General features: G+C 36.7%; 1 protein-coding gene across 2 annotated transcripts in view; it reads left to right on the top strand.

The window, feature by feature from the left end:
- Nucleotides 1-350: 350 nt before the first annotated feature.
- CCDC102B (coiled-coil domain containing 102B) overlaps nt 351-27922 on the top strand; it is a 278967-nt gene continuing 251395 nt past the window's right edge. For both annotated transcript variants that reach the window (XM_061399557.1, XM_061399556.1), the window contains exon 1: nt 351-639. The gene's annotated coding sequence lies outside the window, so the exon portion shown is untranslated. The remainder of the gene's footprint in view (nt 640-27922) is intronic.

The following is a 27922-nucleotide window of genomic DNA, read 5'->3' as shown; positions in this document are numbered from 1 at the left end:
GGGCTCAGGAGTCTGCAGCTCACAGTTCTTGCCTACACGACTGAAATCAAAGGTTCTGACATACGGTTTCTGTATCTTGATTTCTATACCCAAGTGGTTTATTACATATTCTTTTTTCTTTGGGGACACAGTCTAATAAAGATCAGACTGAACCAATGATGCTTCCTATTGTTCCTGTCATCTGCATTATAATCTTTCTTTAAATCTTTTGCAGATAGATTCTTTTTGTTTGCCAATTTTTCTGTTATTGCTGCAAGTTATGCAAATTGCTATTAAACATTAAACACACTGGTGGGTGATGAAGGGGTGAGTGTTTCTCCTTTTATTATGCACAGTAAAATTTCAAATAGGTTGTGTAGAAGCATTGGATTACGGTGCTGAGTTAGGGAACAGTCAAACGATTTCCTTTCGGATCGCTCACTTGTGATCCACGGAGGGTGTTGTGGTATTGGTTTTGATAAAACTTCACAACCAATGGGAATCTTCTTCGAGTTAGTGTGGAGTGGCCTTAATGCTGGAAATAATCCTGTTGGCCTGGACCCCAGAGCTATACAGATGAGAAAAGGATGCAGGGAATTCTCCTGTTTACACATGTGTCTGTAACACTGAGCCGCCGGAGCAGCCCAGCCAGCCCAGAGGGTAAGATGCTTAATAACCTTGTGGCTTTTTATTTAATTTTTATATTTTCCTGCTGGGGCAGAACCTGTGTTGTTTTCAGAGCAAAGAAAAAGACAGTTGCTTATAAGATCCAAAACAAAACTATCATAGGTCTGGAAAACAGAGGGAATGGATGTTTCTTCTTAAAGTGGACGTGATTTCTTCCCTCCCTCTTCTATTTCCCACATTGGTATTATTTCTTCTGGCAGCTTGTCATACATTTCCAGTTTTGTAAAAAAAAAAAAAAACAAAACTGTATACTAACAAAACTCAGGTAAGATTTTTCAACTCTAAATTTAGACAGTAAGATATGTTGACAATAAGACCTTGTCTTGTAGTTCCAAATGAATGAGTTAGCCAATGTGTTTGAAGTAGTTTATATTCTTAGAGTAAAAATAAAGTAGAATTTCTATGAAAATCCTCCTACGTATGCCTCGTGCATTTAGAGTTATTTTCATTTTGCTGGTCTGTGTCCTGAATTCCTGTCACTGTTAGCAGAAAAGTATACTTTAAACTTAGCATTAATATTGATTTCTCTATGTAAGTTACCTGGGTAGTGTGGAGAAGAGACATAAAATAATACAATCCTATATAAAATAAAAGGAAATGGATATTTAGAGAAATTCATTACAGAACTGAAGAAATCATAGCCTCTGAGAAGTATTTGCTTATGTTTCCTGCAAAGATAAATTATGAAATGAAGGTTGAGTGAGCAAAGCTGTTAAATAGAAATAAAAAGGAGATATTCTTTTAAACAATATAATTATAAATGTGTAACATAGCTTTGAAATGCACGGTGATATTTCTTGATATTCTTGCTTACAGGAGCACTAGCTTTCCTATTTTCTACAATCATCTGAGTACACGTTTGCTAATATTTTTGTGGGATAGAGTATTGTTACAACTTTTGATTAAATATTTTGTGGTTAATCATTTTATTGTCAAATATCCTCACATATAAATTAGTTTCTAATTCTGACTTTTCTCCATAGTTTTACAGAAGCATTAGATTAGAAAGGAGTTTTGAAAACCTAGTGATACTACAGTTGTATAAGTTTTGTGTAATTTTGCAATATTGATTTAATATCGATGTGTATTTGAGTATTTGGAAAAATGTTTTATATGAATTGCATTTCCCCCAAAACTTTAAAAAGTAGCTTCCTTGTGAGATAACATCATTCAGTGGGAGCTCTTTTGAAGCTTTCATGTGTTTTCATTGGATTCAGTATTTCTTTGACACAGGGACATAGCTTGTGGTGCCTCACTATGGGTGTAGCCTTGAAATTTATGATTTTACAGACACCTTGAAAGAAAAGTCTGGATGCCTGAGTTGAAGTTTAAAAAATCAGTGGAATTTCCACAGTGATAAGAGAACAGACTATGTAGGATTTTAATACTTTTAAACCATGAAATTTTTGCACTTTGTTTTATCTCCCTGGATATGTTCCAGTGTCTCCTAGTTTATAGTCTATGGGAACTTGAATAGAATTTGTATCCTCCTGTTGTGTGAAAATTGTATAAACCTTCATTACATTGAATTGGTTCAGAGTACTTTTCAGGTCTACTGTATCCTTCTACTTTTCTATTTTTCTTTCTATTAGTTTTTGAGCATTTGATACTGAAACTCCAATTAAACATCTTATCTACTTAAATGATTGTAATATATAGTGGAACTACATGTAACTTTGTTCTGTATTTTCCAAGTCTCCTGTAAATCTGCTATCATACTTTCATAATCTAAAAAAGAAAAAAAATCAGTGGAACTTGAATAGTAGCTAACAACCCAAAAGACTCTTCTATAATGTAGAAGTGGTTGAAGCAAAGTGTTTTAAGACAAAAATTAATATAGAGCCAGCTAGGCTAGGGATGAGTAGCCCATCATCCCAGTAGCCCATCTGCTCCCATCTCACTGGAGCAAAAAAAAAATATACCTTGTGAGTAGTAGACACTGTGCTCATTAGAAAGAAGGACAGAGCTATGGAGCATCTTACAACTCACACATTAATTTTGTCCTTATATAATATACAGAGATGGCAATTACAAATTTCTGAAGATGCAAATTTCTTCTACTCATCCTCTTCGTCCTTCTTCATCATCTTATTCTTCTTAACCATAAGCTTCTTCTTCATCGTTGAAATATTTTCAACATGTAAGGGGGCTTCTGTGTGCAAGGTAATTACATACGTATCTACAATTTTGACAGCTATGCAATCAAATGAACTTCATTTTACACAGTATCTTCATGTTATACATAAAGGAATCTGATGTTCAAAAATGTTAGATGATTTCTTTAAAGCCACAGATATGATAAGTGAAACAGGATTCCAAACAATGTCTTTCTGGCTCCAGAGCTCTTCCACTCTGCTGCACTGGTATTTTAGGAATGTAAATCTGGCAGGAGTTAGCGAGATGGTTGGGAGTGGGCTTCGGGGTAAGCGAGCCCCGGGAGTGGGTGGTAAGACCACAGGCAGATCAATTCCAGCAACTGTAGACCAAGCCAATCACATTCCCCTCAGGTGGCCCGCTCTCGCCTTTGGAATAGAACGAAGAAAATAAGCAGTCTTCACATTTAAGTTGGCTGTTCTCGTATTCAGCTCTTTTGTTTGTCTCTGTTATTTTCTTGAATGTTGTATTCATACTCAAAGAAGATATATTTTGATTTCTCAAAGGAAATTTCATCTCTGATTTTCATCTAATATTACTTATTCACAAATGAAATAAATGAAGTGACTGGAAATGAAATGACATTGGGAACACACTGCCATTCCTTTTTTTAAAATGTGGGCTATGAATGAATGCCTAGTGACCCCATCTTCTTAAAATTATGGAGATACAATTATTACCAAAGAAAATTATCCTGTAAGTTTTATTTCAGTGGATGAAGAGCATATATAAAATTTATGCTGCTAATAGATTATGTTGAGAAGAGTGTACAGGTAGTAAAAATAATAGAACCTATGAACAACACTTTCCCCTTCAAATAGCCAAACCTTAAACGTATTATTTTGCTTTTCCTCTAAAGAGCACGGAACTAGTCTCTTCAATAGCATTCATTTTCTTCTTCTCTATTTTTAAGTATTTTTAGTGAAATAAAATTATAAAAGTTCCTTATGTTATAATAATGAGTTTTGGATATATATGTATAATTTCTATGATATCATTTTAGAAATGTACTATTTTAGAAGCTTGCTATCACTTAAGTAGGATTTATTGAAGTAATATCTTTTGCCAAGCATCCAAAGAGATAAAGATAGTTGAAATGTAAAGATTCATCCTTTTAAACTTTTCATTGTTGAAATTATTTGTCATTTCAAATGCTTTGGTCACTGGCTTTATGATATTATAATTATTCAATTAAATTAAGTAACTAGATCTAGGCTGACTTCCAAGATTCTTTCCCAGAGAGGGGATTTTGTATAGCCCCATCCTCTGTGGCCTTACCGATTATAGATGCTCATCTGTGATCAAGTGTGAATTGAGAATTTGGTAACTAAAAAAAAGAAATAGGTATTTTATTGGAGAAAATCAGACCATCAAAGAGAAGATGGGTTGGGCTCAAGGCCATTTGACTGAAATCATAGCTTTGCAGAGGATTATTCTTCTTTCTGTATGTGTTATTACCTGTGTGATTTATAATCAATGACATTTGCCAAGAATTGCTGTTAGGTGTAACAAAGATATACAGATATTTGAAATTAAAGTTCTGATAGAAGCATTTTTTTGGTATGTGAAGACAGAGATATCCTTAGTATTGGGTAGGAAAAATATGCTCATTGCAGAACTTACAAATAGTATTTTATCCTAATGCTTGCTTTTAATTTGTAGAATTAAAGTTTCAAAAAAAACAGAAGTGAGTCTGTCAGCCACTGACTCATGAACATATGTTTCTAAGATGCAGGAACCATTTAGAAATGTAACAGGGGGTAAAGTGACAATATTTCAGTGAAGAGGAGCCTGAAACAACTTTAGTTTTTATGGAAATAGTTCTGAGGGTTTTTCACAGAGTCTTTCATTTCCTCCCTTAGTGAATTTAGGATTATGAAGGCATTATGTCAAAAGTTGAATTTCTGATGGCTGCCAAAGTTCTAATGGCTTTATTATTCAGTGTAGATTCATAGATTCCTTTCTTCTGTTTGCTCATCATCTGAAAGAGGTAAAAACATAACTCACATATTGTAAGTGCTCGGGGGATAGTAACCCTTTGTAGTAAAGACGAGGGGTGGCAGAGGAAGCACCAGACAACCCCTGGAGATTAACATAGTTCTGGAAGATTCTATTCGTAAGCTGTTCCTAGGTAGAAGCTTGAGTAATTGCAGCTGTTGTGTAAGGGTTCAGGTGTGCTTCATTCCATCTTTTTAAAATAATCTTAAAAAAATATTTATTTATTTTTGGCTGCACTGGGTCTTCATTGCTATGCGTGGACTTTCTCTAGTTGTGGCAGGCAGGGGCCACTCTCTGGTTGCAGTGGTTTTCTCATTGCAGTGGCATCTTGTTGCAGAGCACAGGCTGTAAAGCGTGGGCTCAGTAGATGTGGTGCATGGGTTCAGTTGCTCCATGGGATCTTCCCTGGCCAGGGGCCGAAGTGTCTCCTGCATTGCAAGGCAGACTCTTATCCACTGGACCACCCTTCATTTCATCCTTAGTTCAGGATCTCCTGGAGGTTAAACTAACAGCAGAACTGAGTCAGGCCGAAACCAGACAGCATAGAGCTGCTCTCATCTCATTCTCAGATGCTGCCCAGGCTTCTCTGTTCTTTTTACAATGACAAAGATTAAGTTATAAAACTTAGGATTGTGTGGACTGAAAACACTGATTGTGGCAACTATGACTTAATAAATGGATCTAAGGATGTTGACCCTGTATGAATCTACTTATCGGCTTCTGAAGCTTGGATCAAAGTGAAAGTGAAGTTGCTCAGTCGTGTCCGACTCTTTGTGATGCCATGGACTGTAGCCCGCCAGGCTCCTCTCTTCATGAGATTTTCCAGGCAAGAATACTGGAGTGGGTTGCCATTTCCTTCTCCACGGTATCTTCCCAACACAGGGATTGAACCCAGGTCTCCTGCATTGCAGGCAGACTTTACCGTCTGAGCCACAAGGGAAGCTTGGATGTGGGACTACAATAAATTTGACCTATTAGCACAGCTTGATGGGAAACACTCCAGTATTCATGGAACTATAAGCAGGACCACTCTCTTACATGTGCAGTGTGAAAAAAAGAGGAATCGGAGATGATCTCTTGGCTTGATCCAAGAAGCTGGAATAATAAAATGTTTGCTGATAGAGGGAGGCCAGGAGGAAGAGTAGTTTAGAGGGTGGTGGTTAAGAATTTGTTTTTTGGATATGTGAAATTTGAGATGCCAATTAAATATTGAAATGCTGATGTTGTCAGCTGGATACATGAATCAAGAGCTGAAAGAAGATCTCAGGATAGAGAAATAATTGTGGTACACATCAGGAAGTAGGTAGATTTGAAGGCAAAGGACTGGATGCATTCAATTACACTGATTGCCACTGGGGAAGAGGAAAGAGTATGAAGACTCAACACTGGAGCACTTACACCTCAGGAGTGTGCGATGGGACAGACTTGCTAAAGTGGAATAAGAAGCAGCAATCAGAAAGGTGAGGCTTCCCAGGTGACTCAATGGTAATGAATCTACCTGCCAATGCAGGAGATTGGGTTCGATCCCTGAGTTGGGAAGCTCCCCTGGAGGAGGAAATGACAACCCACTCCAGTATTCTTGCCTGAAAAATGCCATGGTCAGAGGAGCTTTGTGGGCTATAGTCCATGGGGCCACAAAGAGTTAGGCATGACTGAGCACATACCATCAGTAAGGTAGAAAACCATGAGAAACGGGTTTTCTAGAAGCCAAGTAAATGAGTGATCTGGAAAGTTGGAATGGCCAGTTTATACAAATGCTACTAATTGGTCAAGTAAGACAGGAATTTCAAGCCTGGAATTAAACATGAATTAGATTTAGCAATGTGGAAGTCATTGTTTTTGTAGGGATATAGGCTTGCATATTGTTGAAGCTGAAGTTCCAAATTTGACCACCTGATGCGAAGAACTGACTCATTGGAAAAGACCGTGATGCTGGGAAAGATGGAAGGCAGGAGAAGGGGACGACAGAGGATGAGATGGTTGGATGGCATCACTGATGTTATCACCAACTCATGTTGATGGACATGAGTTTGAGCCAGCTCTGGGAGTTGGTGATGGACAGGGAAGCTTGGCGTCTTGTAGTCCATCAGGTTACAAAGAGTCGAACATGACCGAGCAACTGAACAACAACAGGCATTAGTTCTTTCATCTGGATTTCCACTATTGATAAAATGCAGTTTCTAAGCATATATTTGTAAATACCATTGTTATTAATTATGAAAACTTGAAGTATAGGTTGAAAACCTCTGTAAGATAGAAAAATATTGCCAAAAGGCACAGAACATATTTTTTTATTAAAAAAATTGAAATGTAATTTTCTACTCCTGTACAATTCTCTTTGAAAAAGAAACCCCTTAGTTTTTTTTAGATATTTTAGAGTAGAACTGTCTAATTGGAATATATTCAAGCAACATATACAATTTAAAGTTACACTAAAAAGTCAGAAAATAAACATGGAAGTAACTTAATAGTATAGTTTACTTAACTCAATGAAAGTGAATTTGTTAGTTGTTCAGTCTTGTCCAACTCTTTGAGACCCCATGGACTTCAGATTACCAGGCTCTTCTGTCTATGGAATTCTACAGACATGAACACTGGAGTGGGTAGCCATTCGTTTTTCCAGGGGATCCTCCAGACTCAGGGATCAAACCTGTGTCTCCTGTATCATGGACAGAGCCACCAGGAAAGTTCCAATTTGCTAAATGTGGAAAATTCTGTAACTCATATGTTAAAATATTATTCTAAAATATAATCAATATAAAATTTTGAATGAGATATTTTACATTTTCGTTTGCTATGCCGTGCCTAATTTACACACACAGTACACCTCTGTTCAGATGACCCTCATTTCCCTCATTTCAAGGGTTCATCAGGTCCGTCTGGCCAATGACTGCCATGTTGGAGAGTGCGGGCCCCAAAGTATAAACAAAGTGTTCCCATAGCAACCATAAGTCATATTTAGGCATTATATTTATGTCTGTGTTGTAAATAAGTGAAGATGTGTCTTTGGGTGACCTTCTCAAGGAACAGGTTTACCTTAGGTTTTCTGATTCTGAACCCTGTATTCTCTGGGTTTCACTATACCATTCTGATGATGTTCCATAGCTATATTTTTGTGATACTGAGAAGTATGTGACATATGGTGACCTGTGGAAATAACTGGTGCCAGTATGTTTTTTAAGAAAACCTAATTGGTATGAAGAGCAGGAAATGATGAAAAATGATGAAACACAGTTTCTAGGAATCCACACATTTCTTAGTTTTTTTCCCCTTCTTTTTATGAATTAAGCAAGAGATAAAAATCTTGGAGAGCAGAGAGAGAAAAAAAAAGTAAAAATAGAGTTTTTGAGGAAGTTTAAATTGTGGCATCATCACGATTACCTGGAAAAGAGTTGAAGAAAAATTTTTTTATATGATTGAAAGGTAAATATAAGCAAAGCAAGTTTAAAAAAATATGTTTGAGTTTAATCTGGTTTCAGCTCTTTGCAGTTTTCCTTGCATATGTCTTACATTTTCTATTTTAGGGGCTGGAATGCCAGATCTTTTGAGAAATATAAACACTGGTTATTAACTTCCTGTTATTTTGACATTTTTAATCTAAGTCCTTCCTTGCCTTTACTAAGGAAATAAGAAAACTAAGCACACAATAAAAAAACACATGAAAACTGATTCTGGATCAATTAGCAGTTGTGCTAAGAACTGTTTTAGGTTAAATTGTTTTTTTCTTTAGTGTTATCTGTTTTTACGCCAAAGGACCAAAAAAAAAAAAAAAAGCCAAACAGAATCATCAACCCTTAGGAAGATAATTGGAGAAGTTGAGAGACTCTATGTCTAAACAAATCACTAATACATTTTGGCTAAAATGGAGAAAGCATAGCCAGGGAAGAAGTTACGCAATCTCATAGAGTAACGAATCTTCAAATAAAAATCTAACATTTTTATATCTTTAAATAGTTCATGTCTTTTCTTTCTTAAGATTACATGTGTGCATCCTCACTCATTTACCACTTTTGGGGACCCCATGGGCTGTAGCCCACCAGGGTCCTCTGTCCACGGGATATTGGAGTGGGTTGCCATTTCCTCCTCCAGAAGATCTTCCTGACCCAGAGATCGAACTCACATCTCTTGCTTCTCCTACTTTGCAGGTGGTTTCTTTACCACTGATCCACTGCGTAAGCCCCTCGAAAATTACAGAACCTTACAAATGAAATGTCCTCAGTGAAATCAAGATTTTGGATATATTATTATAAGAGTAGCTTAAGTATTATACAACCACCATATCTGTTTTTTGAGGCTAAGGTTTTTTATCCCCAATGATATATCTGAAAACTGATTACTTGTTTTATACTAATTAAAATTTAAAGAATTAGAACAAAATGTAGGATTGATATTATTTTTTTCTTAGTAGAGTCCATAGATCTATAGGCTATAAATCTAGTGACAGTGACTAAGATAAGTCAACGTTTTTTCTAAACGTCAACATCTTCTTAGCTGCTGTTCTGATAATTTGTGATGAAATCTATGCCTATATTAATACATCTCAGTTTGTTACATAAGAATGTTCAGTTTTGAGCAATTTCATTGCTCTCCTTTGCTTTTTCTATATTATTTCAGGGGCTTCCCTTGTAGCTCAGTCAGTAAAGAGTCTGGCTGCAATGCAGGAGACCTTGGTTTGATGCCTGGGTCAGGAAGATCCCCTAGAGAAGGAAATGGCAACCCACTCCAGTCGCCTGGAGAATCCCATGGACAGAGGAGCCTTGCAGGCTGTGATCCATGAGGTCACAAGAGTAGGACATGACTTAGTGACTAAATCACATATTATTTCAATTCAGTTTTTCTTAGAGTTAAAATACTCCTTAGCAAGAAAAAAATAATTGGTTTAACATCCTTAATACCATAAATAAATATAGTACTATAAATGCATAGTTTTAATTATATACAAAATCAATTTTGCATGTTCCTTTTATATTTTTTCCATTCATGTCATAAGAGGTATAGTATACTCTCTGCAGTTTATAATACTCCTATTCAGAGCCTTGTGATTTCAAACCAAATTAATCATGTGTTTTCAGAAAACAACACAATTATGAAAGTAGAGAGGTCCATATTCACTAATAATTTTATTTTCTCAGCGTCTTCTGTAATCTTATTTGCACGGGCATACAATTCAAGGACTACATCTGACTTATAATTTGGAGCCGTCAGAGCCTTCACTGAACTCCTGCAGTTCTGCACTTTGAACATATTGCCATGGGTGGGTGGAGGCAGCTGGTTTCCTGTTTAAAATATTTTGAGAACTTTTGAAAGTTCAGTTCATTCTCAGCCCAAAGTTTCTTCATTTTCCATCAAGAAAGAAGAACCGAACACGTGTAAATATTTATATTTGGAAGATTAATCAGGAATATGTGATTAAACTCCAAGAACTGGGTTAGTCTGTGTTATAGTTTATGCAATTCTATTATTTCCAGTTCTTTCAACATGTTTAAAGTAATTAGTTTTGTTTGGTTCAAGACCTACTTTTTGTTATATTTAAAAAAGTGGAAGCATCTAGATCATTTGCTACAAGTAAATCTTTGGAGACAAAAATTTAATATACTTGAATTTGACTTGAATTTCCATGAGGATATTTCACTTGTAATCAGAATGTAAGCTCCATGAGGATGGATATTTAAATCTATTTATTTACTGATACATCTTCAACCCCTGGAACAGTGTGCCTGGAACCTGGAGAAAATTCAGTAAATATTAGGTAGATGGATGGGCTTCCCTTGTGTCTCAGTCGGTAAAGAATCTGCCTGCAGTGCAAGAGACCTGTGTTTGATCCCTGGATTGGGAAGATCCCCTGGAGAAAGAAATGGCTACCCACTCCAGTATTCTTGCCTGGAGAATTCCAAGGACAGAGGAACCTGGCAAGCTATTTAGTCCACGGGGTCACAAAGAGTCGGATATGACTGAGCGACTAACAGTTCACTTAGGTGAGTGAATGCCTGAATATTCAAGGCTCAAAAGCTGAAAAATTATGTTGTTCTACTTTAGCAGCATGCATAAATAAGCAGACATTATTGCATAAGTATGTGTATGTTTTTAGTAAAACGATCCTCAAAATGTATTGTTTCACATTCATTTCCTGGTTTGTGTGTCTCATTTTGCCCTTGCTTCATATAAGTTGCAGAAATAATTTTAAAACCTTTAAATGAATGAAAATAAAAGTAAAAACAACTGGAGATAAACATGGTACTTGAGAAATCTTAAAATTACTATCATTAAATTAATTAAACAAGGAGGTCTGTAGATGAAGGGGTTCAAATGCCGTGGTGGCCTGTGGACGCAAAACAAAATCTAAGCCTATTAATACCTCAAGGTCACTGAATTGAAACAAGGACAACTAATCACAAACAGGCAACTTGGGGTAAACTACAGCTAATCAATCTTTATTTTGCTTCCACTTTTTCTTTATAAAAGACTCTCCTCAGCCTCCATCCGTGAAATCTTCTGGTTTTGTACTACCTGACTGAATTAAATTTTGCTCAAATAAAGTCTTAATACTTTTAATATGCCTCAGTTTATCTTTTAACACTATCTATTTACCACTGTTTGTTTTTAATTATGTTTATTTTAGATTGTGTAATAATTTTCTGGTCACATTTAGAGCTGTTGGGAGAGTGTTCATTTTGGAACAGGGTGTGTGACGCTGAAAAAATACAAAAAACAAACAAAACCCTAATAGGACCAAAACTTCAGAAAGAAGTAGTGAGCAGCGTCTTTCAGAGGAATTAGATTCTACCTACCTATTTTTTTAACCAAGAAAATTATTTGTAAACTTCAGTGAAGAACTTTCATAATGAACAGGCGTTTGCCTCAACACACTCAGCAGGTGGTGAAGCCCTGCTCAGGGGTGGTTATGCATCACACATGTGGCTTCCATCTGATGACAATGAAAATGGGACAACAAAATTTCCCAGTTTTTTTTTTTTTTTTTTCAGATCTACAATGTCATTAGAAAGAAAATTGAGGCAGAATTTACTCCCAATCTGCTTTAACAACCTAGAAAATAAAATCTCTAGTGTTAGTGTGTTTTGCTGTTATTCAGTTGCTAAATCCTGTCCAACTTGTTGTGACCCCCTGGACCACAGCCCATCTGTCCTTCAGTATCTCCTGGAGTTTGCTCAGACTCATGTCCACTGAGTCTGTGAAGACATCCGACCATCTCATCCTCTGTCGCCTCTTCTCCTCCTGCCTCCAATCTCTCCCAAGAGTGTTTAGTTCTGCAATATTTTGGGGTGCTTACTGAGTGCAGGTTACTCTCTGGGTATGTATAAATTTAGCAATTTTTAGAGAGATTGTTTTGAAGAATTTTCTTCATTAAGAAGACTAAATGTATAAAAACTGTATAGAGCCCCATGGAAAGGTTCAGGAGAACAGTTTTCTTTCTGTGTTGATATGATGCAGACTTTGAGAAAGGGGGAGTTTTGAAAGGAAGAGCCAAGGTGATTAAGTGATTGAAAGGTACAAGGCTTTTGGGAGAGATGACAGGTGAAGATCGTGGGTTTCATGGAGCATGAAGGACGGCCATCTGACTCTCACGGGTAGAGAGAGAAGCTGAATCAGATAATGAATGTGTGGATCTGGAAGTGACAAATATTAGACTGAGCATATTCACGTAAATAGATAAATGATTCAGTCACCAAATGTAGGTACCTTTTAAGGTTTCCACAATGGAATTAAATATAAGATTCTCCTACTGACTTCAAATGAAAGTAAAACTCTCATGAGGTATAGGCAAAAATATGCTTATAGTATTAGATTTTCATCATCACATGATGAGTGCTTAATCTCTTATTCTTAAACACTGTAGTGTAGAAAATAAAGAAGATTGAAAAAGCTTAAGTCTTGGTTGGGGTTTATAGAAAAGAAAAGAAGCTTTCCATATTTCTATTAGGAAGGTTCAGTATTTTAATGGGAAAATATAATTTCATTTAAAATAGATTCAAAATCCACATTACATTAACATGTCAAATAGTCTTTGTTCTACTTTATGAAAAGTATTATATTTTAAAATGTGTGTTGTGACAAAATTTTAAATGTTAACCAAAGCATTTATTTCAGAAAAAATTTTCTTTTTAAGTTCACTGAGCTTTATATTCATTTAGAAATGATGACTATATTTGATCACTGGACTATAGATGTTATAAAACATTAGAAAATAACTTTCATGTGGTGGTGAAGTTAAAATAATAGAAGAGTTTTTAAAGAACATAATAAATAATTTGAATAGTCTCTCTACATGTTAGCATTACATATATGTAGAACCTGTTATGTCTTTCAGATGATGAGTGTTAACTGAGTAGATTAATGTTTTGAATAAATTTGTCCCAGGTGGTGACAGTGGTAAAGAGCCTGCCTGTCAATGCAGGAGACAAAAGAGACAGGGGTTCCATCCCTGGGTTGGGAAGATCTCCTGGAAGAGGAAATGGCAACCTACTCCAGTATTCTTGCCTGGGAAATCCCGTGGACAGGGGAGCCTGGTGGGCTACAGTCCATGGAGTGACAAAGAGTCGGACATGACAGAAGTAACTTAGCACTTAGCACAAAATACAAAAAGGAAGAACATTAATATTAATGATTCATCAGGCTTTTTCTGCTTTTGTTTGCTACAGAATATTTGGGGAAATGCGTTAAAGCAAAAAATAAAGCAAAAATTATGCATAATCTGCATAATTTTATATTTTGAAATTATGAAACATGCATATTTTAGTTCAAACTAGAACTGCATTTCTCATATAAGAAATATTCCTTCTGAAGAATTAACATATAGGAATTGAGCATTGACACCAGAGGAATTTATTTTAATAATCCAAGACTAAAAGCTTGGCTAGAATGAGAAGTGAAATCCAGCAAAGGAAACCTGGAAATTCTGAAAAGGAGAGGAATAGAAAGGAGACCAGCAGATAAGACAGGTGTAGCTGTACAAAGGACTTTGCCTTTAATCCTAAGAATACAGCAAGTCCCCTACATATGAACCTTCAAATTGAAAACTTTCAAGATCCTTGTGTTCATATGTCCAATCACTTCTGGTGTGAGTGAGATTGCAGCTTGCCCTCTGTCTCCTGTTGCTGATGTTCCTTCAGCTCCGTCATCTCCAACCTACTCTTTTTCCTCCAGTCAGTAACTCTTCTTATTTGTTCACTCGATGCCAGATCCTGGATGCCAGCTATTGTTTTGTATTATGGTACTTTTCAAGGTACTGTACTGTAAGAATAAATGTGTTTTCTTTTTTTTTTTTGCATTTGTTTTGTATTATTTGTGCAACAAGCATTGTAAATATATTATAGTATAGTACTACATAGCCTGTTGTGTTAGTTGGGTACCTAGGCTAACTGTTTTGGGCTTATAAACAAATTGGACTTTCAAATAAATGCACTCTCAGAACAGAACTCATTCATATGTAAAGGAGCTTACTGTAATGGGAAAGCACTTACACAACACTCTAAATCAATTATACTTCAATAAAAAATAGCGGGAAAGCAATTGAAAGATTTTCAGCAAAGGTGAAATAATCAAATGGGAAATATAAAAGTATCTCTCTGGTTACTGAGTGGTGAACAGTGGTGAAAGGGAAACAGTCAGAGGTCTATTTCAGTAACCTAAGAGTGAGATGACTGTACTTGGACCAAGGAGGCTGAGATGGAGAAAAGTGAATATAGAGGTAAAACTTCTCAGAAAGTAAAATGAACAGGATGTGGTAATTGATTGAGTACAGGGGATGATGAACAATTAGTAAGGAAGTCTAAATTTTTGGTTTGTACAACTGAAGGGGTATTGGTGACGTTAACTAATAGGAAGAAATGGAGGAAAGCCAGAGTTAATCTTCTACAGAATAAGAAATATAAAGTTTTCTCTAACCTCCCTGAAACAGCAAAATTCACACTTTCCATTTCCACATAAATACACACACATATACACACAAGAAATACACTTTTCATTTCCAACAAGCCTGAGGATTCCAGATTAGTGAAATATATTTGTTGTGGCACAATGGACATACATAAACATAATCGCATGCATATGCATTTTGGCAGTTGTAAGCTCGTTTCTAATAGAATGAAAAGAGTAGCATTAGTCCAGAGAAGGCAATGGCACCCCACTCCAGTACTCTTGCCTGGAAAATCCCATGGACGCAGGAGCCTGGTGGGCTGCAGTCCATGGGGTAGCTACGAGTCAGACACGACTGAGCGACTTCACTTTCACGAATTGGAGAAGGACATGGCAACCCACTCCAGTGTTCTTGCCTGGAGAATCCCAGGGACAGGGGAGCCTGGTGGGCTGCCGTCTCTGGGGTCGCACAGAGTCGGACACGACTGTAGCGACTTAGCAGCAGCAGCAGCAGTCCCCTCTGGAATAATCAGATGAATATGTTCTATGTTCTAGTCACTATAAGGACAAGAATAAATAAGATTCAAGCTCATAGATGGTGGTAGAAACAGATGTATTACAATTATTCTGTGGTATCATAAATCCAGAATAAAGTAATGAACCAATGTGTGGGGGCACCGATAAAGGAAGAGCAGTCTGGCAATGAAATATAGTGTAGATCTATTGTTCTCTCATTGTATTAGCCAGCCTTCACCACCATTACACACACACAGACGCACACACACACAAGGGATCTCTGTGTTTATTGTCAACTTCTTCACCCACGTTTTTTAAAGGCACAAGACATGCCTTTATCTAGACTGCATGCCTTATAGAGTACAAGTGTAAGCTGATTGTTGATGACAGGATTAGGGCAGTCTTGCCTCTGTTTATACATTCTCTAAGAAACATGAATCTTATCTGTGCAGGAACCAGGGAAAAATCAGTTTGAGTTGCTTACTTCAATTTATCATTTCATTGTTCCCATAGCTTCTGATAACTCAGAAGTAGGATTGTTTACATTCCTATATCTTCTTCTTTGTTTCATCTTGAAGTGCTTTGCTTTCTCAATTTTAATAATCTCATTTCCCCTGATTTCATTTTACCAGACATTTTATTGCCCAAAGGAGGCATAGAAAATAGATTGTTCAAAAAACTGATTCTCAGGATAATATCCTCTAGCTTCAACTGAAGTTTTGGTACTAAGCGATTAGAAATGTGTGAACATTGGTTCTATACAATGCACTTCATTTCAGTCACAAATTCATGACATACAGAAAGGAAATTTTATGTAGTAAAAAGAATCATAAAATAATAGCTACTATTTATTGAATGTCTACATCATGCCTAGATCTTTACATATATGATAGTGTTGCATTCTCACAGAAAACTGATAAGGTATTCTTCAGGTTTATTGCTAAAACTGAATCTGAGAAAAGTTAATTAAGTTCTCCAAAATGTTAACACCCAGTCAGAAGTTAAATCAAGTCCTTTTCCACTACCTTTCTGCCTGTTCCCTTCTCACTTTTTATAGTAACAAAAGAAATTGCAGAAATTTTCTTTGAGAGCCAATTGTTATTTTAAAATCAGGAATAATGGCTAAAAGTGTCAGGAAATAGGGAAACGAGGTGGATTTGACTTTATTGTATAGCAAAATTAGAAATAAAATATTTTTGTATTCATGTTAACTTCTTCTGTTATGATTAATAAGATGTGCTTGACTCCTCTGTTGTTTCCCATCATGGCAGAAAAAAAAAAAAAAAAAAGCTGTGCATTGTATTCAAGCCAGCACAGTTCCCAAGGTAATCAGAACACTTACTCCTTTGCTGTTTAGAAAAAAAAGCAGTTTTTTTGAAATTGTTATCCTGAATTTATTTTACTAGTAGGGACAATCTGTTACTATAAAATGTTACATGTGTTTTTCTATTTTCTATTTCTGTTTATTATTACTTTTATGAAATGCTTATTATATTTGAGAATTCTTTTGGCTTGTAATAGTACAGCTAATCTCAAAGTAGAAAAGAATATGAGTTAGTTCTCTAGATTTTATTCAACAGAGATACAGGAGACCAGGGACTCTGAGATTAGATTTTTTATGCTGTTACAGATTATTAGAAATTTAAAAGTAGATCTGGCCATTGTAAACATGATGAACAAACGGAAATTGACATCTGAATTTAGTCTTCTTCCAAAATATCAGTTACTTTATTTTTCACATTTTCCATTTTGATTTTAGCATTTGAATAGCAAAATAATTATCTGGATTCTGTTTTTATGTTTCCCAAATGTTTGAGAAAGGAAGTGTGTTCCAAGAAGATGGAGGAAGTGCTTGAGTTTGCTTTTACTTCTTTTTCCCTCAAGTCCAGTTATCTTTGTGCTGTTAATGCACACCAGTTTAAAGCAGGCCTAGGTAATTTCACTGGTGATCTATTTAAACTGCATAGTTTAAAAAATGCAAGAGGGAGGAGGGAGGAGGATTCAGGATGGGGAACACATGTATACCTGTGGCGGATTCATTTCGATATATGGCAAAACCAATACAATATTGTAAAGTTAAAAAATAAAATTAAATTAAAAAAAAAAGAAAATAAATAAAAAATGCAAGAAAGATAACTGAGGAATGTTATCAAGCAAATGATCATAAGGGTGTGTGTGGGCGTTGTGTGTGACTGTGTATATGTGTGTGTGTGTATGGGGGGAAAAAAGGCTGAATGACTACTCTGTCATGAGATTTGTTAAGGACTTTAAAAACCATTTGTTTGCTCTCACTTGTGTCTTTGTTTCCATTGATAATGAAATTCTGATCATCTGAGCATGATTGTTTTAATGAGACTTAGTTTGGGACGGAGGAGCCTGGTGGGCTGCAGTCCATGGGGTTGCTAGGAGTTGGACGCGACTGAGCGACTTCACTTTCACTTTTCACTTTCCTGCATTGGAGAAGGAAATGGCAACCCACTCCAGTGTTCTTGCCTGGAGGATCCCAGGGACGGGGGAGCCTGGTGGGCTGCTGTCTATGGGGTCGCACAGAGTCGGACACGACTGAAGCGACTTAGCAGCAGCAGCAGCAGTTTCTTAAGGCAAGGAAACATCTGAAGAACTTAATCTGAGCAGTTAGTTAACTAAACTATGAGTCGACTAGTGCATTACGGTATGTCCTCTTGTATTAAAGAGACATGATTGAGGGGGAAAAAAACAGGCGAACGTCTTAATTGTATTGGTACAAACTTCATCAACCACTTGATTGGAATTAAACACAGTGACTTTACAGGGCATTTCTGTATATTATGCCCATTTTAAATCTCCACACTAAACCACTCTGCTGCTGCTGCTGCTGCTAAGTCGCTTCAGTCGTGTCCGACTCTGCGACCCCATAGACGGCAGCCCACCAGGCTCCCCCATCCCTGGGATTCTCCAGGCAAGAACATTGGAGTGGGTTGCCATTTTCTCCTCCAATGCATGAAAGTGAAAAGTGAAAGTGATGTCGCTCAGTCATGTCCAACTCTTAGCGACCCCATGGACTACAGCCTACCAAGCTCCTGCGTCCATGGGATTTTCCAGGCAAGAGTACTGGAGTGGGGTGCCATTGCCTTCTCCGAAACCACTCTAGTTCACCACAACTAGTTGAGAAACTCTGAATTCAAGCAAGGTGTTGGCTTTCCATGGACTACAAGCAGAACTGATGGATCTGCAATTTGCGAGGGCTGTGAACCATGTGGACTGGTCCACGTTGTCATGTTCTTCCCCTTGTGTGACTGACAAATTCTTACTCACACAATAGTGCTTCTTTCTCAGCCAGCAACTAGCTCCTGTTAGAGCTCACGTTACTGTGTTGTGATGATAATACTCTCTTCGCTATGTTTCTTCTGCTGCCTCACCTAAAAGCTGCTTCTTGACACCTAGAACTCTGGGTAGATGTAGTAAAGACAGCACCTGGCCACTGGCTTCTTTCTGATTCTCTAAATGATGGCGTTTGGTCTTGATGACTTCATGTTAAGTGAACAAACTGTAACCATAAGCCACTCAATGAATTTTTACAAAGGACATACCTATCTAGCCACCATCCAGCTCAAATAAACAATAGGAACTTGTACGCATCTCTAACCTTCCCTCATGCCTGCTGCCTGTCATTCCCACTCTCCCCAAAGGTAAACACTATTCTGACCCCTGTCATGAGAGCAACTTTACTTCTTTTTGAACTTATTATAAATGGGATCATGCAGATGGATCATTTTGTACCAGCTTCTTTCACTTACCATTTTGTGAGATGCTTCTTTCTCTGGCACCCATGAATCCATTTTTACTCTTATATAGCATTCTATCACATGACTATAGCAAAATTTATGTATCCATTTTTAGTTTACAGACTATAAACAAGATCACTTTTGAGCTGTTGTGCATGCGTGCAAGTTGCTTCAGTCTTTGCAACCCTATGGACTGTAGCCCACCAGACTCCTCTGTCCATGGAATTCTCCAAGCAAGAATACTGGAGTGGGTTACCATTCCCATCTCCAGGGGATCTTCCTGACCCAGGGATTGAACCTAGGTCTCCTGCCTTGCAGGCAGATTCTTTACCATCTGAGCTACCAGGGAAGCTTGAACGGTTAGGAATAATGTAAAATTATTCTTATGGGTAGTGGTTTTATAGTGTGGTTTTAATTTTCATTTCCTTGATAACTACTGATGTCAGACCATTCCATGTGTTTATTGTCTATGTGAATATCATCTTTCATGAAGTATATATTTTTAAATTTCCCAATGCTGTTCAGTCGCTAAGTTGTGTCTGATTCTTTGTGACCCCATGAACTGCAGTATGCCAGGCTTCCCTGTCCTTCACTATCTCCTGGAGTTTGTTCAAACTCATGTCTATTTAGTCAAGGATGCCATCCAACCATGTCATCCTCTGTCACCCCCTTCTCCTCTTGCCCTCAATCTTTCCCAGCTAGCATGTCTCAAGAAATCACATTAACTTTTTCTTGAAGATTTATAGTAATTCATTATACATTCTAGATGTGAATCCCTAGTGAGAATACCTATGGGTAACATCTTCTCCCAATCTATTGTTTGCATTTTTCATTCTGTTGACAGTATCTTTTCTTGACCAGAAATTCTTAGTTTTAATAAAGCTTTATTTTTAATTATTTACCTTATGGTCGTCGTTGACTGTCCTAGTTGGAAATCTTTGCTTACTTAAAGGCAATGATTTTTCCGAGTTAACTTTCAGAGCTTTATTGTTTTCTCTTACATTTATAGGTCAATGCTTTATTTGAAATTGATCTTTTATTTGGTGTGATGTAGGAATTAGTTCCATGTGGATAGATGTTTGAACTGGCACTTTTTTTGAAGAACAGGAAATAAATTTCCAAATAGAACTGCCATAAATCAGGGACCACACTGGCCTGGGTCTGTATTTGGACCCTCTCTCTTCCATTCATCTGTGTTCCTTCTGCCCAACAACCTCACTGTCATAATTACTAAAGGTTTATATTGTTATAACATCCAGCCATTTAATTCCTCTAAGTTTATTCTCCTTTAACTTTTTCTTGGCTATTTTTAATTATTGTTATTTCCAAATGAGTGTTAGAATCAACCTTTCAATTTCCACAAAATAAACCTTCTAAGGGTTTTGATTGGAATTACATTGAATCTACAGGTTAATTTGTATGAATTGTGCTATTTTTATAATTTTGAGCTTCCTAATTCATAAACATGATATATTCCTCTGTTTATTTAGTTAGCCCTTAGTCTCTCCCAATAACATATTGCAGTTTATAGAACATATACTTACGTATCTTCTGTTATATCCCTATTTTGATGTAGTTGATGCTATTGTAAAATAATATTGGTTTTTAACATTGGATATTCCATATATAAGTATTAGTTTCTAATTTTTTTTTCTGATTATTAGAGAAATGCAAATCAAGAGTATTAGTTTCTAGAACTGAGAAATACATACGTTGAATTTATATCTAGCAACTTTATTAACTTCAGTTATTATTTCTATAGTTTGTGGACTGCTTTGAAAATTTCTACTAATACAATTATATTGTAGGAAAACGACAGTTTCATTTCTGACTCTCTACTTCTGTTTCTTTCCACTTGCTAAGACCTCTCCTCTTGTGTAATACTGAGCAGTAGTAGTTTTTGCAGGTACCCCTTTTTCATTTATGATTTGCCAGGGAATGCTTTCAATAATTCACCACTAAAGACTATTGCTTTGGGTTTTTGGCAGATAATTATCATCTCACATAATTTCCCTTCTATTTTTGATTTGCTAAAGTTTTAAAAAAATATCAACTTATGTTCAATTTTTTTCAAATGCATTTTATTTACCTTTTGAGATTGTTCTTGTTTATTTTGTTAATATGACTTATTACATGAATTGCAATGATTGGTAATCAAATGCTAAGTGACTTTTATATTTCTGGAATATAATCAACTCCTTTGCTTTATATAAATCCTGTTAACCACCAGATTTTTCTTCCTAATGTTTTTGTGTATGTTTTTTTGTGGGAGCTATCTGTCATGAAGTTCTTTTCAGGTCTTCATATCAAGGTTGTTTTGACCTCATAAAGTTATTGGGGTGTGTTCACTTAGTTTCTTTTATCTGGGAAAGTTTGTGAAAAATTAGTGTCATTTCCTGGTATGAATATATTGTCTTTATAAATTAATTATAAATAAGCTTTGCTGGATTTTAGAGACTCTTTTCTATTAAATATCTCTCATTCATTCATTCATACAATACATATTTACTTAAAATCCATCCTAACTCAGGCTTTGTGCTAGCCCCTGGGAATGGAATGATAAGCAAATATGGTTCTTACCCATAGTGAACTCACAGCTTAGTCAGTGGAAGAGATAATGAAGAAGTGGAGTACTTAGTCGTGTCCAACTCTTTGAGACCCCATGGACTATAGCCTGCCAAGCTCCTCTGTCCAAGAACTCTCCAGACAAGAATACTGGAGTGGGTTGCTATTCTCTTCTCCAGGGGATCTTTCTGACCCAGAGATTGAACTTGGGTCTCCTGAATTGCAGGCAGATTCTTTATTATCTGAGCCACCAAGGAAGTGGGGGAGATAGAGATTGAGCAAATCATTTTAAAACATGGACCACAACTCTGTTATACATTTATGAAGGATGAGTATCAATGTTCAGAGATCATAGGAGGGGACGTGATAAAAGTCATGACTATGGAAGCTTCCTGAGGAAGCCAACAGTCAGATCAATTAATTTGAACTGGCATCTAATTCATACAGTTAGAATGCTATAAATGAGAATAACTCATTACCCAGCATGGATAGTCATTTTCTGTGGAGCTCATTCCAATATTACAAAAACTGCTGTGAGGTTTTCCAACAATGGATATTTTTATCGTTTAAAACAGATTTTACAGATGCAAATGGATAAATATTTAACATGTCAAATTGGCATTTTAGTTTGAAATAGGGAATTTTTAAAAATGGATTTTTAATTACATTCCTAAAGTATAGTAGATTTTACTGGAAAAAAGTTGATCCAGAAAAATAAAAATATTGAAGTGTGACTGAGTCATCATTTGAATAATGCAGAATAGTCAGACTAAAAAGGCTAATATATGTGCAAAGCTTAGGAAAATTCTTGACAATTTCACATTTTTTCTCTTTTTCTCTGTCTCCACATTTCAATTTAAGATGCAAATAATTTAGTTTATCTATCATTTGATTTGAAAAAATTATTCTTATTTAAAGATAATTATAAAATATTTCAAGTGGTTAGTAATTAGAAAACCAATTATCCCCAAATCAAATTTGATGAACGAAATTGCAAAACTTCATGATTTTAATGCTGCCTTATGTATTCAAAATAAGCACTACTGGACTTCAAAAAGTGCCATTGGATAGAAAGATTTTCTCGTATGGTTGTACGTCACACCATGTGGATGAGACTTCCCTGGTGGTCCAGTGGTTAAAACTCTGTGCAGGGGGCACAGGTTGGATCCCTGGTCAGGGAACTAAGATCCTGTATGCTTCGTGGTGTGGGTGAAAAAAAAAAAAAAAAACAAACAGAAAAATTCTAAACAACTAGTAGACAGTTTTTCTTTCTCCAAAAGCAAAACAATATCTTGCTGTCAATTGGAAGAGATACCTTTAATAATTTCACTTATCAGCATATTAAAATGTAAAAATGAGCATGTCCATTTTTACTTATCACTAGAGAAGAAAATTATGTGCACTGAATTAAATGTACTAGCAACTTCAAGTCTTCTGTAATTGTAGACAGTCATGTGCTCTTGAGAAATATTTTAGGAAAGTGAATTGTATTCTGCCCTCATTTTCTAATTTTAACTTGTTAAAGGCATTGTTGAATGTCAGTTTATATTTCCTGTTACAATTACCTCTTCAAAGGGCCAAAATATACTAACCTGAAAACCCCAAATATTTCTCCCTTGTGGCTTTTGACTTCCCAAATATCAACAGAGACTAAAAGTTGATTTTTCGAACAATTCAATATTTTTTTGTGCCGACTGCAGTCTTTTAGCTATTTCAATGTAATCTGTAAAGAAACTTTTCTCTGCTGTCAAACTAACACCAAAACTTTAGAAAAGTGATTAATAAACTGAAGCTGTCTAAAAGTTCTAAAGTTGCACTAAGTTTCAATTGAAGTATAATAGGCAAAAACATAATATTTGTTACATTTACTCCCTTAAATACAATATATCTGTACTGCCATGAACCCTTTACATTTTAGCACTGTCTGAAGAAACATCATAAAATGTCTTTTCTCTTAACCTATGATTGGCATTTGGATTAATATTTACTGTTTTCTTTTCCCTCTTTTATATCATTTAAGTTTTCCATTGATACTGACTTTAATTGGTAAAATTTAACATTTCTTAAGTACTTACACTTTTGTGTGAGGTTACACTGAATTGTTATGGATGGCCATGATAATTGACGATTTGAGGAAGGGATTTAATAGTCATGGGCTGTCTTTCTGTATTGCTACATGACAAACTGTACCAAAATTTTGTGACTTTATTTAATAAAACAGCTTTTATGGTCTCATCATTTCTGTGGCTTCAGAATCAGGTGTGGTCTATCTCTGACTCTCTCAAAGGGCTTCAGTTACAGTGTCAGCTGGGGCTGCAGTGATATTTAGGGTCAACCTGGGGTGGATCTGCTTCCAAGCTCCCTCAAATCATTGTGGGCAGGGTTTAATTTTTCATAAGCTGATGACCAGGATAAGCCCCCAGCTCCTTGTTGTGTGAGTCCCTCTTCAGGAAAGCTTATGGTGTGGCTCTTGGCTTCATCAGAATGACCAAGAAAGGGGTTGATAGAGTGCTACCAAGATGGAGGTGGTATCCTTTCTTAGCATAATTTCCGAAGTGATACCCCATCACTTTTACAAGATTACCTGAGTCTGGGTGAACTCCAGGAGTTGGTGATGGACAGGGAGGCCTGGCGTGCTGTGATTCATGGGGTCGCAAAGAGTCAGACACGACTGAGCGACTGATCTGATCTGATCTGATCTGAGAGTGAGGTCATTAGGGCTAGGTCCAGCTCATGGGAAGGAATTACATACAGTTATGACTATTAACACCCTATGGCAGAAAACAAAGAGAAACTAAAGAGCCTCTTGATGAAGGTGAAAGAGGAGAGTGAAAAAGCTGGCTTAAAACTCAATGTTCAAAAAACGAAGATCATGGTATCTGGTCCTATTACTTAATGACAAATAGATGGGGAAACAGTGGAAACAGTGACAGACTATTTTTGGGGATTCCAAAATCACTGCAGATGGTGACTGCAGCCATGAAATTAAAAGACACTTGTTCCTTGGAAGAAAAGCCATGACAAACCTCTAGAGAGTATTAAAAAGCAGAGACATTATCTTGGTGACAAAGATTCGTATAGTTTAAGCTATCGTTTTTCTAGGAGTCATATATGGACGTGAGACTTGGACCATAAAGAAGGCTGAGCACTGAAGAATTGATACTTTTGAACTGTGGTGTTGGTGAAGACTCTTCAGAGTCCCTTGGACTGCAAGGATATTAAGCCAGTCAATCCTAAAGGAGATCAATCCTGAATATTCACTGGAAGGACTGATGCTGAAGCTCCAATATTTTGGCCACCTGATGTGAAGAGCCAACTCATTAGAAAAGACTGCTGGGAAAGACTGAAGGAAGGAAGAGAGGGGGATGAGAGAGGACGAGATGGTTGGATGGCATCACTGACTCGATGGACATGAGTTTGAACAAGCTCTGGAGCTGCTGAAGGACAGGGAAGCTTGGCGTGCTGCAGTCCATGGGGTCACAAAGAGTGTGACACAACTGAGCGACTGAACAACAACAACAAAAGACATGAAGTTTCATCAAAAATTATATACATTATAGTATATAAACACACAAAAATACATTTTTTACCTATCAAGAAAATGCAGATTAAAGACACACGAAGATATGCCTATCAGAAAGGCTAAAATGAAAAAAATTAGTGACAACACCTATACTAGAGAGGATGAAAGTGTAAAATGGTACAAACACTCTGGAAAACAGTTTGGCAGTTTCTGATAAAACTAAAACATCTATTACTTTATTTCCCAACGGTTGAACTCATGGCCATTTATACTAGAGAAATGAAAATTTATGTTCTTACAAAACTATGTATATCAATGTTTATAGCTGCTTTGTCTCTAATAACCAAAAACTGAACACAGCTCAGATGTCTTTCATAGGTCAGCAGGCTAAACAAACAGTGGCCCATACTTACCATGGGATACTCCTCAGCAATAAAAACAGGCAAAAACCCAAACCCAGAGTATGCACACTTACAGCAACTTGGAGAATTTATAGACTATTGCACAGAGTAAATGAGTGAAACTGTCAGTCTCTAAAGATTGTATGATGCATTCTTAAACTTTCATAATGTTTTGGTGATGAGAAACTTTTAGAAATGAGAACATTTATTTGTATTTATTTTTTTTTGTTTTTTAATATGTATTTATTTTAATTGGAGTCTAATTACTTTACAATATTGTATTGGTTTTGCCATACATCAACATGAATCCACCACAGGTGTACATGTGTTTCCCATCCTGAACCCCACACCCTCCCCACCTCCCTCCCCATCCCATCCCTCTGGGTCATCCCAGTGCACCAGCCCCAAGCATCCTGTATCATGCATCGAACCTGGACTGGTGATTCATTTCACATATGATATTATACATGTTTCAATGCCATTTTCCCAAATCATCCCACCCTCACCCTCTCCCACAGAGTCCAAAAGACTGTTCTATACATCTGTGTCTCTTTTGCTGTCTCTCATACAGGGTTATTGTTACCATCTTTCTAAATTCCATAGATATGCGTTAGCATACTGTATTGGTGTTTTTCTTTCTGGCTTACTTCACTCTGTATAATAGGCTCCAGTTTCATCCACCTCATTAGAACTGATTCAAATGTGTTCTTTTTAATGGCTGAGTAATCCTCCATTGGGAGAAGGCAATGGCACCCCACTCCAGTACTCTTGCCTGGAAAATCCCATGGATGGAGGAGCCAGGTGGGCTGCAGTCCATGGGATCACTAAGAGTCGGACACGACTGAGCGATTTCACTTTCACTTTTCACTTTCATGCATTGGAGAAGGAAACGGCAACCCACTCCAGTATTCTTGCCTGGAGAATCCCAGGGATGGGGGAGCCTGGTGGGCTGCCGTCTATGGGGTTGCACAGAGTCGGACACGACTGAAGTGACTTAGCAATCCTCCATTGTGTATATGTACCACAGCTTTCTTATCCATTTGTCTGCTGATGGACATCTAGGTTGCTTCCATGTCCTGGCTATTATAAACAGTGCTGTGATGAACATTGGGGTACACGTGTCTCTTTCAATTCTGGTTTCCTCAGTGTGTATGCCCAGCAGTGGGATTGCTGGTTTGTATGGCAGTTCTATTTCCAATTTTTTAAGGAATCTCCACACTGTTCTCCATAGTGGCTGTACTAGTTTGTATTTCCACCAACAGTGTAAGAGGGTTCCCTTTTCTCCACACCCTCTCCAGCATTTATTGCTTGTAGACTTTTGGGTAGCAGCCATTCTGACCTGCGTGAGATGGTACCTCATTGTGGTTTTGATTTGCATTTCTCTGATAATGAGTGATGTTGAGCATCTTTTCATGTGTTTGTTAGCCATCTGTATGTCTTCTTCGGAGAAATGTCTGTTTAGGTCTTTGGCCCATTTTTTGATTGGGTCGTTTATTTTTCTGGAGTTGAGCTGCAGGAGTTGCTTGTATATTTTTGAGATTAGTTGTTTGTCAGTTGCTTCACTTGCTATTATTTTCTCCCATTCTGAAGGCTGTCTTTTCACCTTGCTTATAGTTTCCTTTGTTGTGCAGAAGGTTTTAATTTAATTAGGTCCCATTTGTTTATTTTTGCTTTTATTTCCAATATTCTGGGAGGTGGATCATAGAGGATCCTGCTGTGATTTATGTCATAGAGTGTTTTGCCTATGTTCTCCTCTAGGAGTTTTATAGTTTCTGGTCTTATGTTTAGATCTTTAATCCATTTTGAGTTTATTTTTGTGTATGGTGTTAGAAAGTGTTCTAGTTTCATTCTTTTACAAGTGGTTGACCAGTTTTCCCAGCACCACTTGTTAAAGAGATTGTCTTTTCTCCATTGTATATTCTTGCCTTCTTTGTCAAAGGTAAGGTGTCCATAGGTGCGTGGATTTATCTCTGGGCTTTCTATTTTGTTCCATTGATCTATATTTCTGTCTTTGTGCCAGTACCATACTGTCTTGATGACTGTGGCTTTGTAGTAGAGCCTGAAGTCAGGCAGGTTGATTCCTCCAGTTCCATTCTTCTTTCTCAAGATTGCTTTGGCTATTCGAGGTTTTTTGTATTTCCATACAAATTTTGAAATTATTTGTTCTAGCTCTGTGAAAAATACCGTTGGTAGTTTGATAGGGATTGCATTGAATCTATAGATTGCTTTGGGTAGTATATTCATTTTCACTCTATTGATTCTTCCAATCCATGAACATGGTATATTTCTCCATCTATTAGTGTCCTCTTTGATTTCTTTCACAAGTGTTTTATAGTTTTCTATATATAGATCTTTTGTTTCTTTAGGTAGATATATTCCTAAGTATTTTATTCTTTTCATTGCAATGGTGAATGGAATTTTTTCCTTAATTTCTCTATTTTCTAGAAATGAGAACATTTAGA

The sequence above is a fragment of the Bos javanicus genome, chromosome 24 (genome assembly GCF_032452875.1).
Source record: "Bos javanicus breed banteng chromosome 24, ARS-OSU_banteng_1.0, whole genome shotgun sequence".
Lineage (NCBI taxonomy): Eukaryota > Metazoa > Chordata > Mammalia > Artiodactyla > Bovidae > Bos > Bos javanicus.
The sequence above is the reverse complement of the archived record's forward strand: the minus strand, read 5'-3'. Positions and strand labels throughout refer to the sequence as shown.